At 41.2% G+C, this 21,814-nt stretch overlaps 1 non-coding gene across 1 annotated transcript; it reads right to left on the bottom strand.

Annotated features, from left to right (window-relative positions):
- Window positions 1–10,368: 10,368 nt before the first annotated feature.
- LOC116870110 lies at window positions 10,369–10,478 on the bottom strand. The gene has a single exon (XR_004383183.1). It is a non-coding gene; the product is annotated as a U6 spliceosomal RNA (small nuclear RNA).
- Window positions 10,479–21,814: the final 11,336 nt, after the last annotated feature.

Genomic DNA, 21,814 nt, shown 5'->3' with positions numbered 1-21,814 from the left:
TATTGCTGTTGGAGTTGTGGCCCAACAGGGGAATAAAAAGTACAAGGCAATGAAGTAGAGCTGCAAGGGGGACCATCGGGCGTTGAGCAATTTACAAAGTCTCAGTTTGTTCTACCTGGAGAAAGGAGTGTATATTTTAAAATATCACATTTAATTAACACTTGAAGAGAGGAACCTAAAGGCTCACACAGTGATTCTAGGCAGCTTTTGTATGAAACAGATGAAGAGGAAAAAACCTGATTAGGCACTGGCCTTAAGCACAGTTTCCTTGGATTTCCTTTTTCCTCTTTACCATATAATAACATGGCTGAAAATTAGTTCTGACAGCTAATCAGGGTGAGTGGCTCTTTCTTTTCCTGGAGTGGTTAACAAGTACTGTGCATTTTGCCAACACACCATACTATTGAATGGGTGTGGAAAGGAGAGAACAGATTAGTTATTTCATTGCGGCCAACTCTGTGCCTCCCTTCAGTTGAATCAGAGGGATCCTGTGGTTCCTTGGGTCTGGTATGTGTCTGAGGGCAGTCTGGGAATGTGAGAATTCAGTTCTGCTAATATGGTGGCTCTTCTCCCTCCCTACTGGTCCTCATGTACCCCCCCCATCTGTTTCCAATGTCTCCCACTCATAATTACTGCTGTTCCTGACAGCATATTGGAAATCTGTACATAAAGATGGAATGTTGGCCTATATTTAAGCTATGGAATGATAAAGCAGGAATTAACTAAAGACAGAAGAACAAAATCCAATCCTGGCTGACTCATGATAGGACAAGAATTCGTGTGTAAAGGTCAGATGTAAAGTCAGGTCCTCCCCCAGGTGAGCAGGCAGGTGCTTCCAACACTAAGGGGTGTCTTTTACTTGGTTGAAGGGAGTTTGCCTCACCAAGAGTTTTGTTTTTTCACCTTGGAATGCAAAAGGACGACCATTGCTAAAAGGACTACAAAGGACTAAAATGGAGGTAAAGAGCTTTAAGACACTCAGATGAAAGCTGTGCAAAGGAGTATAGTGATTGCTCCACAAATTAAAAATAATAGCAACAGCAAAAGTGGTCAAAGGGTGATATCTGGGCCAAAACACAGCCCACGGATTCCATGACACCTGCCCTGGAGCTGATCTCCTTTGAAATCCGGAGAAATATCTCCAAAACTACAGTTTCTGACATGTCCCCTTCCTAGGGAAGGAGCCAAGGGAACAGGTTCTGGGTTTAATGGGCAACATGACAAGCCAAGACCTGAACTGTGGCATCTCTGACTAAGCCGAGGGTAGCCATGTCCACATCAATGAGCTGGGATGCTTGGTCATGATTGCTATGCTCTTGGCTGGGCTTCTGGAAGTTCTCCCTTTTAGGTCATCCTTTGAGGGAGGAGTGGGCACTCATATTTTCCAGGCCAGTTTTCATTGGCCTTCTGGAAGGAAGTACCCCTGAAACAAGAGTGAGCTTTTCTCAGCACAAATGTCCTGGCATTTCGGGGCTCTGTTTTACTGTGTCCCTGCAAGAAGGTTAAAGAAAAAAGTAAAAACAAGTCTTCAAAATTGCTTAAAAATTGCACCGGCTGTATTTTGGTTGGATGGACACATGTCCTGTCTTTTTTTTTTTTTAATGTGCTAAAACACACATGACAGAAAACTTATATTTTATTTATTTTAAAAATGTACAATTTTGTGGCATCAAGTACAGTCAAAATGTTGTACAATCACTAGCACTCTCTAGTTCCAAAACTTTTTCATCACCCTAAAAGGAACTGGTACCCTTTAGCAGTCACCCCCCAACCCCCCATTCTTACCTTCTCTATTCTAGGCAGCCCCTAATCTGCTTTTGGTTTCTATGGACTTGCCTCTTTGGGATATAGCATGGAAAGGGAATCATACAATATGTGGCCTTTTGTGTCTGGCTTCTCTCATTTAGTATAACGTTCTCAGGGTTCATCCATGTCAGGATTTCATTCCTTTTATGGGTGAATGGTATTCCATTGTATGGAGAGACCCCATTTGGTTTAGCAGTTTGTCAGTTGGTAGACATTTAGGTTACGCCCACCTTTCACGTATTGTGAATACTGTTGCTATAAACAGTTTTTGTTTGAACCTGTGTTTTCCGTTCCTTCCATGTCTAAACAATGGAATTGCTAGGTCATATGACAGTCATATGTTTTCCTTAATAAAGGACTGCTAACCTGCTTTCCATAGAAGCTGAACCATTTTTTACTCCTACCAGCAATGTATGAAGGTTCCAGGTTCTCCACATTTTCACCAGCACTTATTACTTTTCTGTATTTTTATTGCCATCCTGGTGGCTAGAAGTGATATCTTGTTGTGGTTTTGATTTGCCTTTTCCTAATGACTAAGGATCTTTCCATGTGCACATTGACCATTTGTCTATCTGCTTTGGGGAAATCATTATTCAAGGCCTTTGCTTCTTTTTAAATTGGCTTGCTTTTGGTTTTATGTTGAGTTGTAAGAGTTCTTGAAATATTCTGAATAATCGACTCTTACCAATATGTGATTTGCAAGTATTTTGTCCCATTCTGTGGGTTGTTTCTTTGCTCTCCTGACTATGCTGTTTTAAAAGAGAAGATACCACACAAAGCATGTGGATGCTTTGGAGGAAAGAGTACCAAATAGGACAGCAACAGCCTTAATAGTTCTGACCTAAGGGAAGTCTGCTTGCCATTATTTGTTCTTTCTCTCCCGGCCTCTAGTAGGTAGCCTTAGTCCCAAAGTCTCCCTGAAATAATTCAGCCCCAGTAAGTCATGTAAAGATTCCATGTACCACATGTGGTGCTGGGCACCTTCACAGCATCTACCTCCATCATGGTAACCAGTCCGCAACAGGAGAGCTGTTAATCCCATTTTCCAGATGAGAAAATAAAGGTACAGATAGGTTCATGAATGACTGATGGTCTTCGTGCTCACAAGCAGCAGAGACAGGATCCAAACCCAGGTCTGCCAGATCTCTTCCTACTTACCCACATGTTTGTTAAATTTTGTTCTGGAACACTCTGGGGCCTCCATGTGGGTGCCCATCTGGGGCCCACCTGGCTAGAGGAAGGAGGATCAGTAGCAGATTGGGGTCCCTGAGGCCAGCATCCACTCCTAACCGAACAACTCTCCCCTGATCTTTTTTATGATTTGGGACTCAGGTGGAGGACTTAAAACAACAACAAAAAAGAGGCTTCCAGTGCTTTAAAAAAGCATTTGAAAATGAGTGTTAAATCATGCTGCTTCATGGAAGAAAATCCCAACGTTTTTATAACTTCTTGTAATATAGGAGTTTGAAGAAAAGTCAGTTCTAAATGGGGAGCTGTCGTGCAGTGGGTATAAGGTTTCAGTTTGCTAAGTGAGTAAATTCCAGAGATCTGCTCTATCACGCAGTGCCTGCGATTAACAATACCGCATAGCACACTTAAAATTTGTTAAGAAGGTAGATCCCGTGATAAGCATTTTTACCACAAAAAAACACAACCAACCACCAGAAAAGCCTAAGGCACACAGGAAAACTTGGGGGGGGGGGCGCCGGATAAGTCTATTACTTTGATTGCAGTAATGGTGTCACAAATGCTTGTGTGTGTTCAATCTCATCCCATTGTACCCATTAAATATATGCAGTCTGTTGTATATTGATTTTATGTTAATTTAGCTATTTTATTTATTTGAGAGAGAGAGGGCAAGCAGGAGCAGGGGGAAAGGGGGAGGGGAATAGAGGGAGGGGCAACTGCCTGCTGAGCTGAGAGCTCAACATGGGGCTCCATCCCAGGACCCTGAGATCATCCCCTGAGCCGAAGGCAGACACTTAACTGACTGAGCCACCCAGGCGTCCCTCAATTAAGCTACTGGTTTAAAGGAAACCAGTTCTTAGCTTCACTGACAAAAACCTGTTGTGTTGTATTTGCACGCCTCACACAACACACTCACAGTCTCTCCCTCAGTCACGTTATTCCTGCACATTTCACTCCAGGTGAGCGATGCCAGTTTGGGAGGGAGTTGCCTCTGAACTCCTACTCACCAAAAAAAAAAAAAAAAGAGGAAAAAAAGAAGAAGAAGAAGAAGTAAAAAGAAAAAAGTAGCTTTTGCCAGGGACCACACCCACACTACTTTCTGGCAACCAAGACTGTCACCATTCATCAGTCAGGTATGCGGCCAACTCACCTTTGATAGCATTTTCGCAGCTGAACAGCCTCAGAGACTCTCTAAACCAGAGACAACTATCTTGTTCTTTTAGTTTTCAGTCGCAAAATGAGTTAAGGGAGTTAAGGGAGTCCTTAGCATTTCATCAAGCCTAGTCTCGATGGTGGTATTCAGGAAGAGAGCCATGGTGCCCAAAACACACGCATCTGAGGCCAAATCTGAAGACAAATAGCGTGCAGGAGACTGCCCTCCCAGTCTGACAACTGGCCTGGAGGGAGAGGTAGCTGTGTGACCAGGTGAGGGGGTCCTGAGCGGCCCATTCCCACTTAACACGTCTGATCCTCTAGAGGGCGCTGCTCTGGGCCTGGAAATCTCCCCTGAAGAGAAGGTAGGTTTGGCTTCCAGCTTGGCATTTCCCGTCTCAGGAGTCTCCAGCAGCCCTGGGTGTGTTTCCCCACATTAGAGCTGGCATCAGAGGGTCATGGCTCCGTGAACACGCAGACCTGCAGAAAGGGTGAGGGGACCTTGTCCCAGCAATGTGGGGACGTGGATTTGTGGAGCTTCTGGGAACTCCATGCACCCTGGGTTTCTGAACATTTACTCTGCGTGCCAATAAATTGTTGCCACGTATCTGCTCAATCATGGTTCTGGTGGGAAATCACATGAAGAGGTTTAAAGTTATTTACTTCTTTGGTCAGAGGTGAGGAAAGTGTAAGGGGAAAATTTCCTGCACACCAGAGAAATTGAGATCCAAAGGTGGAATGCCATTTTATCCTTCGCTTAGGGATTCTTCCCCAACTTACATATTATTCAGACATCTTGTTTCCTTTGGTTCTCAAAAGTTACTCATGTGAGTATTTATTAGCTAACTCCTATAGGGTGAACGGTGTTTCCTGGCCCCCTTAGGCATCGGCCATGAGCATTTGGGTCCAAAGGACCTGCCAACAGAAACTGTGGAACAGGCATGTGTCAGCAGGATGTACCTTTCAAAATGGCAAAAGGCCTTCCTCATCTCCAAACCCTCCCCTGATGACTTGCCCAGGTACCACTCCTCTTCTCTGATCTAGCCAACACTTTTGTAAACTTTAAACCACTGAAATCACTCACAGGTTACACACATCAATATGGCGCCTTTGCTGCCAGAAGGCCCCTGGTGAACGACACATAGGGTCACAGACTCAGCAGCAGGGTGACCCCTTTTGGGCTCTGCAGACCACAAGATCTAAGGAGATACAGATTAGAGCAAGCCCAGGTTTGTCCTGCCACCTTCTGCTTTGGTGTGCCCAACCAAGCTGGGCTGCGCCTGACTCACCTTTCCAGGTAAGCAGCAAGGTCTCCAGGCTGTAAAGAGTGAGATATCCCTGAAACACCGTGAAGTCGAGAAAGTGCCCCCTTTCCTCCATCTTGCCTCCTTTCAAAGCCTAGGAGTTCACCTCTCATTTACTGTCTTCTTTACAATCAGGAAAAGTTCTTCCTATGTCCCGAGAAAGAATATAATAAAGAACAGTCTGTTATAGCCTACTCTGCCTTCCTAGTGTCTAAGAGATTTATACAGTGTGGTGTCTAGTTTTTTTGTGGAAAAACTTTCCAGCTGGGAGTGATAGAAGGAAGAGGTGTGACATTTGGTCAAGAATAACAGTTATCTTTAGCGTCTCTATTTACCAGAGGTGAGATTAGTTGCTATGCCTTTGGGAGACAGAAAGCTGTTCTGAAGGCATACAGGAGAGGGGAGCTGAGATTTGGTGGGGAGGCATGGCATCCCTGGAAAGAAGGCATTGCCACGAGATGCTGCCATAAGTCCTCTAGATTACAGTGTGGCCTGGCTGTTTAGATCTTCCTATTGACTCAAAAAAGCAAATCTCAGGGATCCTGGGTTAGAAAACCCATGGATTTGATGCAGAATGATCTCTAGAATATCCTCTTGGGACTGACAAGATTTCATTGAGTGAGAAATATGCTTGAGAATATGTCTCCTATGAAATGAAAACAAAAAACAAAAAACAAAAAAACCTGAGACTCCTGGGAGGCTCAGTTGGTTAAGTGTCTGCCTTTGGCTCAGGTCATGATCTCAGGGTCATGGGATTGAGTCCCGCATCGGAGGTCTCTGCTCAGTGGGGAGCCCACTTCTCCCTGTCCCTCTGCCCCTCCCCCCACATGTGCTTGCTCACGTTCTCTGTCAAATAAATAAATAAGATCTTAAAAAGAAAAAAGAAATAAAAGAAAAAAAGAAACCTCCTTGATCTGAAACAATGTGGATTGTAGGCAGCATTTCAAAGTAATCACAGGACACAACTGAACAAATTAGGGTACATATACAAAATACGGTCAGTACAAACATGCTTTTAAAAAACTGTAGCTTGCCAAATTAATTTCTATAAGCAATGAAAAGTAATTAGATTTTCTGACTAATTACATTTATTGATTGTTCAAGGTCATGCTTCAAAACAAAGAAAATGGTGAAGCTTTTAAAATTGTAATAGGACTTTATGAAGAACCTGTATTTGAAATAATGTTTTATTTTTATTTTGACAAAACCTGTCATTCTTCTAATCAATGAATAGATCTAGTCTCCTACTTTCAGCTTTCAAAACAGAGCCCGGTGGTCATGCTGGGATACAGTAGTTCTGGACGTGTTTCAGATTTGAGGAACAGGCTCACCAATTTAGGGTCTATTTGCTGGAACTTAAGAAGTTTCTAGGAAGTAGTGACTCAGTCCATTAAGCATCAGACTCTCAGGATTGTGAAATCAATCCTGTTCAGCCCTGCATTGGCTCTGCACTGAGTATGGAGCCTGCTTAAGGTTCTCTATCTCCCTCTCCTTCTGTACATCCTCCCTGGTTACACTCACACACTCTCTCTCTTTCAAAAAAAAAAAAAAGAATAAAATAAATAAAGAGATTTCTAGGAAGTAAATTATCCCTCTTCTTTCACCCTCCCAATTATATAACTCACCGGTGGCAAATAGCAAATTGTTTAATTGGAGGTCATATGATGCGTGTGTGTGTGTGTGTGTGTGTGTGTGTGTGTGTGTGTGTGTTTTAATGCCTCAGTAACAGTTTTACCTTGGGACCAAGATTCACACCTGAACTAAGTCTCATTGTTAACCAGGAACCAAGACATCCAATTAGGGAAAATGACACAGCTGTTAATGAGGCAGGAATTCAAAAATAATTCTTTGGAGCTATAAGACTGAAAAGCTGTAATTTCCAAAGGATTGCTTAGTTTATTGAAAATAGACCAATTCAAGACAAGACAGAGAAAAGGAAAACCCATTCTAAGAGTTTCGTCTCATTATATAAAAATCTGGGGTTACGTTTATACACGTCTACACCCCCGCCCGCAACCCCACACCCTCCTCTGACAGAGGTCATTCTTCTGAACAGCGGTGACCCTGTAATAAACCTGAGATGGTTTTACCCAATACTGCAGTTGTCCTGGTGGCACCCTATTACCACTCCACCTCATTAGACAACATAGACATATAGATCCCTGTCACTGTAGAAGGTTCTATGGAATAGTGCTGAGCTAGAGGATATTTCCTGCAATTACCTAGAACTAACATCTTTTAAAACAGCACCCGACCCATCACCAGTCGGTCGAGCAAACATGTGATGGGCCCGCCATCTCAGTGAACGCACACAAGTATGCTGGTTCAGCAAAGTCACAGCGAACACTTTTGTTTCCAGAGTTCACATTTCCTGATGCATCAGACTTCTGGAGCCGTGCCCTCACTCTTCCTAGGTCCCACAAATTTATAAACAGTGTTGGCATTCAGTGGAAAATGGGGACATGGCATAAGAAACATTGAACGTAACAGCTAGAAAAGATGATTTGATCCCTTTTAAATTGTGTCCAAAGGGCATGAGGTCACCTTAATTTTGTTCCCATGTGTAGATTTTTCCTTGATGAACAGCGCAGCAGAGAGGACAGCCAGATTTAACTGAGTTAGAGCTGAGGGAGGACATGCTGCAGGAAAATTACCTTCAGAATGTGTGGCTTTATGTCAGTCACATCCCTACCCCAAGCAACAGATGGATGGAATAATGGGGCCTCGCCTCTTGTAAAGGTGGCCAGGAGTCGTGGAGAAGACAGCCCTTTGGCAGCAACCTTCTTCCTCTAGGGCAAAGGCAAGTTAGAAACAGAAACAGAAGCAAACTACCTGTCTATTTGGTGATTTATTGCTGAAAGATCTAATTGTGAACACAGGGATTTATTTGTTTTATGAAATGTTAGTGAACACTTACTGTGGTCTCTACTCTTTTTTTTTTTAAGATTTTATTTATTTATTTGACAGAGAGAGAGAGAGATCACAAGTAGGCAGAGAGGCAGGCACAGAGAGAGGGGGAAGCAGGCTCCCTGCTGAGCAGAGAGCCCAATGTGGGGCTCGATCCCAGGACCCTGAGATCATGACCTAAGCCAAAGGCAGAGGCTCAACCCACTGAGCCACCCAGGCGCCCCACTAAGGTCTCTACTCTTGAGTTATTTACAGTCTAGTGGAGGAGTTTGATATGTTCACTGATTCTTAAAGCATAATGTAACAAATGATTATTTGTGAAGTCAGTGATGATGATGATGATGATGATGGTGAACATTTATTGGGAACTGTTCAAGTGGCAAGTGCTTTTTCTAAGTGCTTTACATGGAGAAGTACAAAATAATATTTTGGGAATATAGCTGCTGGGAGGATCCCCATGTGAAACTATACCACACTGTTTTTCAAAATTTCTGGGAAACTTGGCATATAAACAAAGCAAAACTTCCATGAGTTATTTGGGAAGCTAGAATTGTAGAACAATTTAGATAATGGCTTTTATTTTTTTCAAATAACCTTTTATTTTGGAATTATTTCACATTTATGGAATAGTTGCAAAGAAAGTATATGGAACCTCCAGATGATAGTGTGTTTCTGATTCAGACAGCAATGACTTTAAGTCCCAGGTCTGCTATTTGTTATTGTGTCCTTAAACAAATTATTTAACCATCCATTTACTTAGATGTGACTTCTTGAATTATAAAATGGTACAATAATACTTGTTTTAGAAGTCTGTAGGAAAGAAAAAAAAATGATAGATATGTGAAGTGCTTTGTACACGCTTGAGCTGTTGATATGCTTAATAAACATTGGCACTTACTATTATTTATATGGATGATATATTTGTTTTAAGAAATTAATGAAAATCATACACTGCAATAACTTTAAATGGCCGATGTCTAACAATTACAGTTTTAGCTCTTCAAGAGATAGATTCCATTTCCTTCCTTATCTTTCTCCTTTTCTAAGGCAGTTGAAGGAACTCTTAGCTCTAACTTCCACCCAGGCTCAGTCCACATCACGTCAAAGGGACCCACCATCTTCTTGTCCCCCAGAAAGCTCTTTCCACCTAACGAAATGGAGGGAAGATAGAATGGATATGCCCATTGCCTGAGCAGTTCAGACTGCTTAAAAGGTGGCCAAGGGTCAACAGACATCTATTTTTCACAGTTCTGGAGCTGGAAGTCCAAGCAAGCTCAAGTTGTCAGCAGATGCAGTGTCTGGTGAGAGTTCACTTCCTGGTCTGCAAAAGACGATCCTCTCATTGTCTCTTCACATGGCAGAGAGCAGAGAAAGGAAACAAACTCTCTCCATTCTCTTCTTATAAGAGCTCCAGTCTCATCATGAGGGCTCTACCCTTATGACCTAATTACCTTTCAAACGCTCCCATCTGCAGATAACATCACCTTGGGGATTGGGGTTTCAATAGGTGAATTTTGACACGGAGTCCATAACACCCATCCAGGATGAGAGTCTGGAAGAGGCTGGAACATTATTTTGTGATCTGTTCAATAGGAGCTCACTGAGGGGCCTCACAGAACACCGTCTCGGGAACTTTGGGCATAGATACAGGACTCCTTTTTCTGTGGGGCTGGCCCATGATCCATTACTCAGTTTCCCAGTGTCGCCCTGCTGAGCTGGGAATGAGGTGGAAGGGCAGAGAAACTAGAAGGCCAAGCAGTGTCTTCTGTGAACTCTGAGATGCTGAGGGCCATTTCTCTACCTCACAAACACAGAGAAGTCTCAGGACTCCCCCTGGACTTCTGTGTGGTCCATTAGGGTCATGCATGTTTACCTTCATCATTAACCAACAGTTACTCCTACTATCTCATTTCTTTAGAAGAAAATACTTCTATCTAGGTATTATTTGGGCTATGCATTCAAAATCGGTTTTCTCAAGCTTCAAAATTTCATGAAGGGCAGTCATACTTGAATTGTCTCTGTATTTCTTTCTGCTACCAGAAGACATGTCTTGTGCAGGAGCCATGCTAGTCTTCTCTGTTATCATTCCAATTTTAGTATATGTGCTGTTGAAGGGAGCACTAGAAGACATTTCTGATGATCACTTAGCACCCCCCTTGATTAAAACAAAGACACCAGCTCAACACTGAGGATTTGCTTTTTCTCCTACCCTTCCTTGCTTATGTGAACCTGCCCCCTCACACCCCCAGCACAGGCTCTCTCTCTCTGTTTCTTTCTTAAAGACATATGTAGTAATAATTCACCAACATCGGACTTTAGGTCAATTTCAGTTGCTCTTTTCAATTCCTAACAAAGTTAGCAGAGGTATTGGGAAATTATGGGTCATTACAGTCTGAATGGAAATCCCCAGGTCAAGGGTAGTAACTTTTCTTCAGTTTAAAAGCTAATGTTGCCCTTAAGGCAATTCTAAAATATGTCTGAAAGTTGTTCCCATCAATGTTTTTTTGGAAAGAATTTAGGCTTCTTCCAATGGAGAGCCTGTTGATAGATTAGGTACCTCTACTGTGCCATTCACCAAAGATACTGCAAACATACTTCCTAGTGGTGAGGTACTTATGGTCCAGATGGTCATTTTGATCAGGTGGTGGCTGTGAGGACAGACATTTTCCAAGCACTTTCTATGATAAGACCTAATGCTTATGGAGTACTTACTACTCTATAGGCTCTATCCTTAGCACTTCACAGGTACTATTTCATTCGTCCTGTATGGCAACACCACAAATTGTGCACTATTATTATCCCCACCTTACAGTTGAAGAAACTGAGACACAGAAAGTTTCATTGACTTGCTCACAGGCACACAGGTGGGAAGAAGTGAAACCAGGATTTGAAGTAGGGCACACTGACCTTGGAACTCACTCTCTTGACTACTGTGTGAAAATATTATGCCTCATTTTGGAGGCAATACTTCTTTAGAAGCCAACATTGACCTGTAGGCTGACAGCCTCACCAGAATAACAGAAAGCAATTTGAGAGCCATTGAAATCATCCAGCAGCTTACAGATATTTCCTCTGTCACCCTCTTTCTTGTAACATCCTCACAATGATGTCATTGATGGCAGACAACAGAACATCAACAGTGCCAGGACTGAGGGCTGGATTTTTCTACTTGGCCCTTGATCCCAGGGCTTCTAGACCCAGTATATTCTCTCTGCACTTTGAGCTAGTCTTTACCTTCAAGCTTACAACCAGACTGATAGAACCAGAGTTGCTCATACTAATGCCACTAAAGAGCCAAAAAAACTATGTAAAAACTCTTTTTAAGTTACTATTATGGTGGGGGAGGATGTCATCAGGCCTTCAGTGAAGTAATCATTGTTCCCAAAAACAGGGGGAAAAAGTCAGCTTCCCAGCACTTCAAGTAAATTCACTGGCAAGGAGGCCTCGTGGTTTGAGGACGGCCTTGAAGACAATTGGTTATGCTTAATTTATTCCCTATTAGGCCTTTTCCAAATCCTTTAACAAGATTGCCTCTGATTCTTGGAAGGTTGGACAGAGAAGAGGAGTAGGCAGAATATCATGGACAAAGTTCTTACCTGTTTGAAGACCAGTATACAAAGGGTTGGTGCCAGAGTAGAGGGCCAGAAAGAGACATTTCCTCCAATCAGCTGAGAATGAGCTGTACTTCTGTCTCCAGGAGCTCATAGTCTCTAAAACATTCTTATTCTCAGCAGGCCATATTTCAAAGAAATCTACCCTTAAAGGTAAGAGAGAGAGGCTAATTTTATTCTGTATTGACGTGTGATTTATTTTGGATACCAAGACATACTGGATTCACTTTTAGTAGCCCCAAATGCCACGAACATTCTGGGGAATGGTAGAAATTGCTTAGTGATCATAGAAGCACCTCCATCAACCAGATAATGTGAAATAATTCAGGCTTAATAAATAATATATAGTAATTCAGATTTGCTTGGTACAAGGAGGCCAACAGATTTGACCTTAAACTTCAGTTATTTGGTAAACAAGTATCCTGTGAGGTTTCATTTAATTTTCATACAGTTTGAGGATGGCATTTCTATTCAGAGGGTAGCTAGTAAATGATTAGCCAAAACAACTCTTTTTGGCCAAAGGAGTCAACTCTGCAATAAACAATCTGGCAGCTTTTTCTTTTTTCTTTTCTTTTCTTTTCTTTTCTTTTCTTTTCTTTTCTTTTCTTTTCTCTTCCTCTTTCTTTCTTTCTTTCTTTCTTTCTTTCTTTCTTTCTTTCTTTCTTCTTTTCCTTTTTTAAGTTAAGGGGATTTTTTAAAGCATAGCAACCTTTTCCTCACTTTTATGAAACACTGCCCTATGTTTGCCAGCAGAAAATCAAAAACTTTCAAAAGGTCATGTGATGTCATCTCAGCAATGTTGAAATAAGAAGAAAACCAACTAACAAGCAAAAAGGATGTATCTGATAACGATCTTTGGCAGCATGTCTTAAAACAGAAAATATAAATATGCATTCATATATATGTAATGCTAAGAGGATTTCACCTTGAAACTTGATAGCTGTAATTTCATAATAAAGACCACTTGTTTGTTTGGGGCGAGATTAGCCTTTGAACTGGGTTATACAAGAAATCAAATCTTGTTTCATTATAGGAGGCATTGTCAGTATCCACCCTGAGTGTAAGTTTGAGCAGAAGGAGTAAGAAGCAAATTAAGCTTCCTCCTTGTCCCAGGCCAGAGGAGTTAGGCCACACAAACACAGACTGGGATCCTAAAGTTCTCCCATGAGGGTTTGGGGGGATAATATATCCTCCCTTCCCCACAGGATCATGGCCTGTCCCACACTGGGGACATTGAATTCTGGCTTGGGGTGATATTCTTCCCAAGGGACTTTTGAAAATGTCTGGAGATATTTTTGGTTATCCTACTAGGAGCTCCAGTGGCACCAAATGAACAATGCACATCAGAGAGGCTTTATAATGTCTCAGGAAATTAAGTAATCATTGGAACCATAGCCTACAAAAGTTAAACCGGGATCTGAGTGCCAAACCTAAACAGGTGACTGATTGCTAAAATAAAAGGCTTAAATAAGACTTACAGACTCTTAAGATAGTAATCAAAATGTCTAAGATACAAGGAAAATCACCGGCCATGCCAAGAGACAGGAAAAGCACAACATGAATGAAAGAAGGTAATCAAGTGACACCAACACAGAAATGAAACAGATATTGGGATTTTCTGACAAAGATCCTAAGGAGTTATTGTAAAATTGCTTTCATGAACAACTACAAATTCTCCTGAAACAAATGAAAAATAGAAAATATCAACAAATAAATAGAAATTATTATAAAGAGCCAAGTTGCAATTATACAGCTGAAAGATACAATAGCAGAAATTAAAAAACAAAACAACACAACTCACTGGTTGGGTTCGATAATAGACTGGAGATAACAAAGGATATAACCAATGAACTTCAGGACCAATTAACAGAATTTATTCAATATGAAGAACAGAAAATGGACAGGAAAAAATATAAACAGAGCCTCAGAGAACTGTGGGGCAATAACAAAATCCCAAAATTCATATCATTTCATTGGTAGTTGAAATAAAAGAGTATTCAAAAAAAAATAGCAACTGAAAATTTCTCAAGTTTGTAAAGACATTTACAAAACTGAACAATCTCCAAAGATGGTAAGCCCAAAAACATCCATACCACAGCACATCATAATTATACTTCTAAAGGTTAGAGATAGGTCATCAAAGCAACTAGAGAGAAACAACACATCAACCATAAGAGAACACAAACCCAAATAAAAACAGATTTCTCATCTGAAACCATGAAAGTCAGAGGGAAGTTGCACATTTTTCGACTGCTGAAAGACAAAACTGCCAACGGTAAATTCTGTATCTTACAAAAGTTTTCAAGAATGAGAGGGGAATTTGCAGATGAAGGAAAACTTAAGGAGTCTTGTTGCTTACATGCTTGTCTTTAGAAAAATGTCTGAAGGAAATACAGTTGACCGTTGAAAAACACCAGTTTGAAGTTCCTAGATCAAATTAAATGTGGATTTTTTTCTTTTTAAGGGTTGACAGCAAAAGCCAGGAAGTGTTTATTTACAGGTGTGTACCTGAGTCTCCACAAGATCGGATCAAAAGGTGACTGGGCAAAGGCCCCACCTGCTGCCCCCTGAGTACTCACGGAGGCCTACTAAGGCTGTCAGCAGCCCCTGGGGGTCTTGGGACCAGGCAGATCTACAGGTTTCCCTCTGTGCCAACAGGGTGGTTGGATCCAGTGCTTGGGACTGGCAGAAGGCTATGCTGACAAAGGAACAGCCCAGAAGGCAAGGACCACATTATGTAGGGAGTCTGAGCCCTTGATCCTTCATGTGCTAGTCTCTGGAAGCTCTTCAGGGGCTGCTGGGAGCTTCAGGTCCCTGTTGGGCTGCCATGGATCCCTCCCCAGTTGGTGTCCTGGCTCTGAGGCCTCCTGGAAGCTCAGGCACTCACTAGTAGCCATGGCTGCCAATGGCTGTAGGCTAGTGGTATACTTCTCGGTAGATGGGGCGACTGTACTGTACCTCCAGACTTTTATTGCCACCAGTGGACCCCAAAACAGCTGATGCTGCCGAGCTGAAGCCAGCAAGCAGAGGAATATAGCCATTGTGGGCCAGGCCCACCACCACTGGTGCCCCTTGGCTAGCCCAGCCTACCTATACACAGAATTTTTTCAATAAATATACGGCTAGTACTATAAATGCATTTTCCCTTCCTTATGACTTTCTTTTTTTTTTTTTTAAGATTTTGTTTATTTATTTGACAGACAGACATCACAATTAGGCAGAGAGGGGGAAGCAGGCTCCCTGCTGAGCAGAGAGCCCAAGGTGGGGCTCAATCCCAGGGCCCTGAGATCATGACTTGAGCTGAAGGTAGAGGCTTTAACCCACTAGCCACCCAGGTGCCTCCCCTTATGACTTTCTTAAAAACACTTTTTCTTCTAGCTTGCTTTGTAGTAGGAGCATCATATATAATACATATACATAATACTTGTTAGTTGACAGTTATGTTGTTGATAAATCTTCCAGTCAATAGTAGGTTATTAGTAGTTAAGTTTTTGGAGCATCAAATACTACATGCAGACTATGTGGGGATTGGTACTCCTAACCACATTGTTCAAGGGTCAGCTGTAATTCAAACTGAAAGAAGATGATAAAAGAAGGAAATTTGAAGCATTGGAAAGGATGAAAGACCTGTGTAAAGGGCAAAAATATGGTACATACAGTAGACTAACTCTTCTCACAAGCTTTGTAAATAATATTTAATGAGTAGAACAAAAATTACACCACCATCTGATGCTCAAGATTATAATATTCAGAAGTGGTAAAAGTAAAGGAACTAAAGTAGAAGCAAGGAGTCCACACTTCGTTTGATATGATAAAATGCTAATACCAATAGGCTCTAGTAAGTCACATATGTATATTGCCAGAGCAATGAATAAGAAAATTTTACAAACAGATACACTCAAACTACTATAATTCAATCAAGATAGAATACTTAAAAATATTCAGTTAATACACTGGAAGACAAGAAAGGAAGAGCAGAGGTATAGGAAATAGAGGAGACAAAGAATAACAAATAATTATATGATAGACAGCTACCTTAAATGTAAATGATCTAAATATACCAATTAAAGGGCAGAGATTAAAAAATAACAAACAAACAGAGATTGGCACAGTGAATTTAAAAAGAACAAACCAACCACCACAACCCATCTATATGCTATTTACAAGAAATTCACTTTAATTTCAACAAAATATGTAGATCAGCAGTAAAAAGATTTAAAAAATATGTGCTATGTAGGCATCAATTTAAAAAAGAGGGAATAGTAATATTAATATCAGGTGAAGGTAAATTTTATCTGAGCAAAGAAACTTACTAGAAGCAAAGAAAGACATTACATAATGATAAAAGGATTAATCACCAGGAAGACGTAGCAATCTTAAAAATGTATGTACCAAACAAGAGTCTCAAATGCATACAACAAAACCTGATTGAGCTGAAAAAAGAAATACACAAATCCATAATTATTGTTGAGGATGTCAACATCCCCTTTCAGCAAATGGTATAATTATTAGATAGAAAATCAGCATATCTGACTATACATGACTCGTACATATTTCTATCCAGACTGCCAAAACAAGATAACCAGAGTTTAACTGTTGATCTTCTTATGGTGAATTTCCCAGAGGAGCAGAAATTCACATGAGAATTTCAAAAGATTGAAACTAGAATGTGCCAACTGGTCAGCACTGAATATGTTTCTCAATTGGGCCAATTAATTCAGGATGTAAAAATCTGTTGGAAATATCTGCATTCTCTTATGAAAAACTTAAGCATGTCTGATTAATGTGATATTTGCAAAAAAAAAAAAAAAGCAAGTGATGAAATTTGACGTGGAGGCTGAAAAGGGCATTTCTAGGAAGAAGTTTGTCTTTAATAACTTCACCAGACCGCACATAATCAAGTGACATACAAACTAATTCAAGCAAGAAAAATTCACCTGAAAATTCTAGAACTTGGGGACAAAACGAAACAATTCAAGAAAAAGTAAGAGCTCACTGTCCTAATCAAGAGCCTTGTATTCTCGTCACTTGTGTTCTTGTATTCTTGTCACTGCTCCCCCATCACTGCTTTGTGATTTGGAGTAAGTCCCTTAACCTCTCTGAGCTCTATTTTGCCTCTGAAAAATGAAGGTTGAATTAACTGACCTCAAACGGTTCTTTCCTTCTCTGAAATTTTACGATGTGTCGATTTCATGCTGGTAAACAGGAAGAGTTCTTTGGCTTGTTGACTGAAAATAGATCTTCAAAAAACTACCAGTGGAGAACTTTGCTCCTCTGAGTGAATCTGAGAAGAGCAGCACAGAACACTGCATACCACCGTGAAAACCAGCCCTGAGAGCAAAGAGAAAGGCAGGTTTGAATGAGGTTTCCCAGCACAATAGACAAAGCTGGTGGGCCAGGAAAATTCTCATAGACAAAGAAGATAGATTCCTCTGCCTTTCAGAGTTGGCTTGATTTTGTGGCTGGAAACCCACAAATGCTGTCACTAAAGAGACTTCAGAAGGGACCTTCAATCAACGTTCTAGTTTTTAAAAAAACAGGGTAGTCACAGTGACCTCTGAGAAAAGCAAATGTTCTGAGGTGTGGCATAAATAACCCAATGGGTGCAACACTTCATTCACTCATAGCTTCACATACAGCAAATGGACAAAGGCTCCTAGGGATGCAAAATCTACTGAAAATAAGAGCCTATTTTCCCTGCATTTTGGCTCCAACTAGACATCACACACACATTTAATTATTTCCAGAATCACTTACCTTTTACTGGGGAGAGGTCCTTTAGAAGTTGGTGAGGTGAGACTGAGTCAGAGGCAGCAGGGATTTTAAGGAAATATAAACTGCTCTGGGTGACTAGGATGGTAATAATCTGGAAACCCAAGGGTTAGAGACCATCCTCCACAGGTTGATATTAAGAATACCACAATACCAGAACTGAACCTTGCAAACAGATCTTTACCAGCATCTGGAATTTACCTACAAGTATGAATAGTTCTGAGGTCCCAGAGGTATTATTAGACTCCCCTGGAGGAGCTCACAGTTTGGTTGGCTACACCAGTTAGGGTTCCAGCAGGAAAAGATTGCCCACTCAGAGGGGAATTTAATGATGGGACTATTTACTGAAGCATGGGCAAAGTTAAGGGAGCCTATAACGTGTGTGGAGGTATTCTGGCTCTAAAGACTTTATTTATTTATTTTTGAGAGAGAGAGAGAGGGAGAACGAGCAGGGGTGGGGCAGAGGGAGAAGCGGACTCCCCACTGAGCAGGGAGCCCAATACAGGACTCCATCCCATATAACTTCAAGAAGACTTTAGAAGGCTTTATCTACCTCAACCCTAACCTCAAGAATCCTGAGCGCTGACATCCTGATTTCCTTCACACCACTGTGCTACCTGTACCGAACAGCACAGAGCATCTTCCAACACCTTGTGCTCTAGTTGGCTCCATTGTATGTATGGGAGTTGGTGTATATCTATGGGTTTTGGGCTTCCCTCCAGTGCCTTCAGAGGCTAGCCTTGGTCAATTATTCCCTTAGCTAAGTAGATGTCCTGGCTTCAGGAAGCAAGACAATCACCTGCTCTGGGTACCCCAAGTTCCATTTCATACTTGAGGTAACTAATGCCCCAATGAAGCATTGGCTCACCAGCCCAAGGTCACCAGTAAACTCGAGCCCAGATTGAGACCCTGCTTTTTGTACCTCCTCATTTTGTGACGGGCCTGGGGATGGGTTACAGTCTCTACTAGACAAAACCATTGTCCAGGCTGGTGGCCATGGCTACTTTGCTTAGAGAGATCACATTAATCCTTATCTTCTCCTACGTAGCATCTGGAGTTTCCAGTGATTCACTCAACACATTTATTTTGAAGTCAATCTTCTGTATATTTAGAATGACAGAAAATGTGCAAGATAATTGAAGTTCCATTAGTAGGTTATGCATACCTCTATTATAATACTTATCATATCATGCTATAATTTTTTTGTTTAGATTTCTGTCTCTGCCACTTGACTGTGAGTTCCTCCAGGGCCTGGGCTATATCTTACTCATCTTAGTGTTCCAGCTCCTCCCAAGAAATCAGCAGCTGAACACTTTAAACATAGTTAAGGTTTTCATGGGTGAGCTGGCTTTATAATAAGGCTCAGTAGGCAAGTATGCATGATATACACATATTTGTCTATTTAACAGACATTGATTAAGTTTTTACTATGTGTCCAGCACTATGCTAAGCTCTAAGAACCCAAAAACTCCATCTCTGTACCCAGAGAGATAACAGTTCATAAAAGAGATTCATTTCTAATTGCTATGGACTAAATGTTTTATTTCTCCAAAATGTGTATGGTGAAATACTAACCCTTAAAGTGATGGGATTAGGGGGTGGGATCCTAAGTCAGTGATTGGACCAGAAGGGTGGAGTCCTCATGAATGGAATTATTGGCCTTACATGGGAGTCCCCAGAGGGATCCATCATCCCTTTCCACAGGTGAAGACATAGCAAGAAGATGACATCAATGAACCAGGAAGCTCTCATCAGACAGAGTCTGCTGGCACCTTGATCTTGGACTTCCGAGACTCCAGAACTGTGAGAAATAAGTTTTTGTCATTTATAAGCTACCTTATCTACAGTATTTTTGTCATAGAACCCTGAATGGGCTAAAACAGTAATAATCATCATGCAATTTTCAGAGATGTATGGGCTATTAAGGAACTAATGGAGGATATTTAATATGGCTTAGTTGAGAAGATGTTCAGGGAAGAGTTCCTAGAGAACTGCTGAGCTGCATTTTGGAGGATGGTTATGAAATATCCAGCCAAAGACACATTGAGAGGAGGTGGTAGGAGCAAAGCACTTGCATGTCACCTAGCCAAGTGTGGTTGGAGGAAATCAAATATGAAACCAGATGAGGCTGGAGAAAGTACCAAAGCCAGATGGGTATTTGTTTATAAAAAGTTACGAAACTTGGATGCTATCCTGTAGGTGATATTGATGCAGTAAAGGGATTAAGCCAGGGAAGAATATGTTAAAATTGGCTTTTTGGATAGACTCACCTCCTGACCTAGGGGAGAATGGAGTTGGGGATAAGACTAGAATCCGGAAAACTGGTTAGAAGACAGTACCATCTGGGAAGAGATTGGGAAGATCTTGAACTAGGGCAGTAGACAGAATGGAAAAAAGAGGACTGACTTGAGTTTGATTTGGGAGATGAAATTGGCAGGACTTGGGCAGTGAGGGAGGCAGAGGAGGGAAAGAAGACTCCCAGGTTGGACAATGGGGCCATCTCCCCCAAGAGAGAGGATAGAAACAAAAGTTCAGGTTTGGGGCAAAGTAGTGCATGCATTTTAGACACCTTGAGTTTTGAGGTGCATCTGAGTCATTCAGGAAATATGCAACAAGTACTCGAGACATGTTTGAAGCTTTGTGGGGATGGGGGGAGGGCTGGGAAAACAGATATAAAATTTGTGGTTATAGACTGGAAAGTCATGGCAGAAACCATGATAGTGGGCAGCATCACTTGGGTGAGTATGTAGGGAGATGGACGGAGGGCTGGAGCAGCTCCCTGGGAAATATGAACACATAAGGAATGGGCAGAGAAAGAGGAGCTCACAAAAAAGATTGGGAAGGACAGTTGGATTTTCTTGGGAGTGTTAAGAGGACACAGCTCTGCTCACAGGTGGCTTCCTAAGGCCAGCTTCCCTGACCTCAGACCACTGCAAGTCTCATGCTGTTATTTTCCACAGAAGCTACCATAATTATAAATTAACACCTGATTTTATTATTATTTAATGTCCATATTCCTTACTAGAATAGAAACTCCATCAGGGCAGGCATTGGAGCTCTCTCATTCCCCAGGGAATCCACAGAGCCTACTAAGTACCTGGCAATTAGCAGTTGTTTGATAAGTATTTGTGAAATTAAAGATTGATGTTCTAAATTCCCAGAAGATAGTTTCAAAGAATGTTACTTTTAGTAGTCAAATTATCTGTTCCATTCGAAATGTGAAATGTGCTTATTTTATATTTTTAGTATTTCCCATGGAAAAAAAGTGTGTATTTCTGTCAGTTTTTTATCAAGTTAGGGAACAATTCTCTTCTCCTCCTGGAAATGACATGAGGCCTCCAAATACTTGTAGAGTGGAGAAAGGCAGGCAAATAGCAGATTCAGTCTGTATCAGTTAATAATATCATGTAGCTAAGTGGTGAACACTGTCTTTATTCCCCAAAGCTCCACCTGGTCTCAGAGCACGAAACAGATGGTTAAAGTGCTTCATGGAAATTTATCTGGTTATTCAACCACAGATACAATTTATGATGTGAACATGGTCACAAGGTAGAATTTCCTTTAGACATTTTTGTGAAAATTTTTATAAGAAAATATATTGAAGTAAAAAATTGCATATTTTCTCTCTATAAATCCTGATAGATGATAGATAGATAAAGTTATCATTCATTAAAAAGCTAACAGTTGGATTCCAATATCAAACATTGAACAACATATACATAAATTTAAATAACTGTATATATCTATCTATATATTTATATTTATATTTGAAGTGGGGAGGGGCAGAGGAAGATGGTGAGAAAGAATCTTAAGCAGGCTTCACACCTAGCACAGAGCCTGATGTGGGGCTCAATCTCATGTCCCTGAGATCATGACCTGACTCAAAATCAAGATTCAGACACTTCACCTATGTCACCCAGGTGCCCCAACTATATTGATATTTATGAAAGTCTTCATCTATGGCCATTGAGGTTAATGAAGGGAAAAAAAATCCAGGTGTTAAGGGACCAGCTTCCAGGTTGGATATACATGTTCCAGAGACTTGAGTCTTTGTTTCCCTCTCTTTTCTCACTT

The sequence above is a fragment of the Lontra canadensis genome, unplaced genomic scaffold (assembly GCF_010015895.1).
Source record: "Lontra canadensis isolate GAN:19392208 unplaced genomic scaffold, GSC_riverotter_1.0 scaffold21, whole genome shotgun sequence".
Taxonomy (NCBI): Eukaryota; Metazoa; Chordata; class Mammalia; order Carnivora; family Mustelidae; genus Lontra; species Lontra canadensis.
This window is presented reverse-complemented; position numbering and strand designations above follow the sequence as displayed.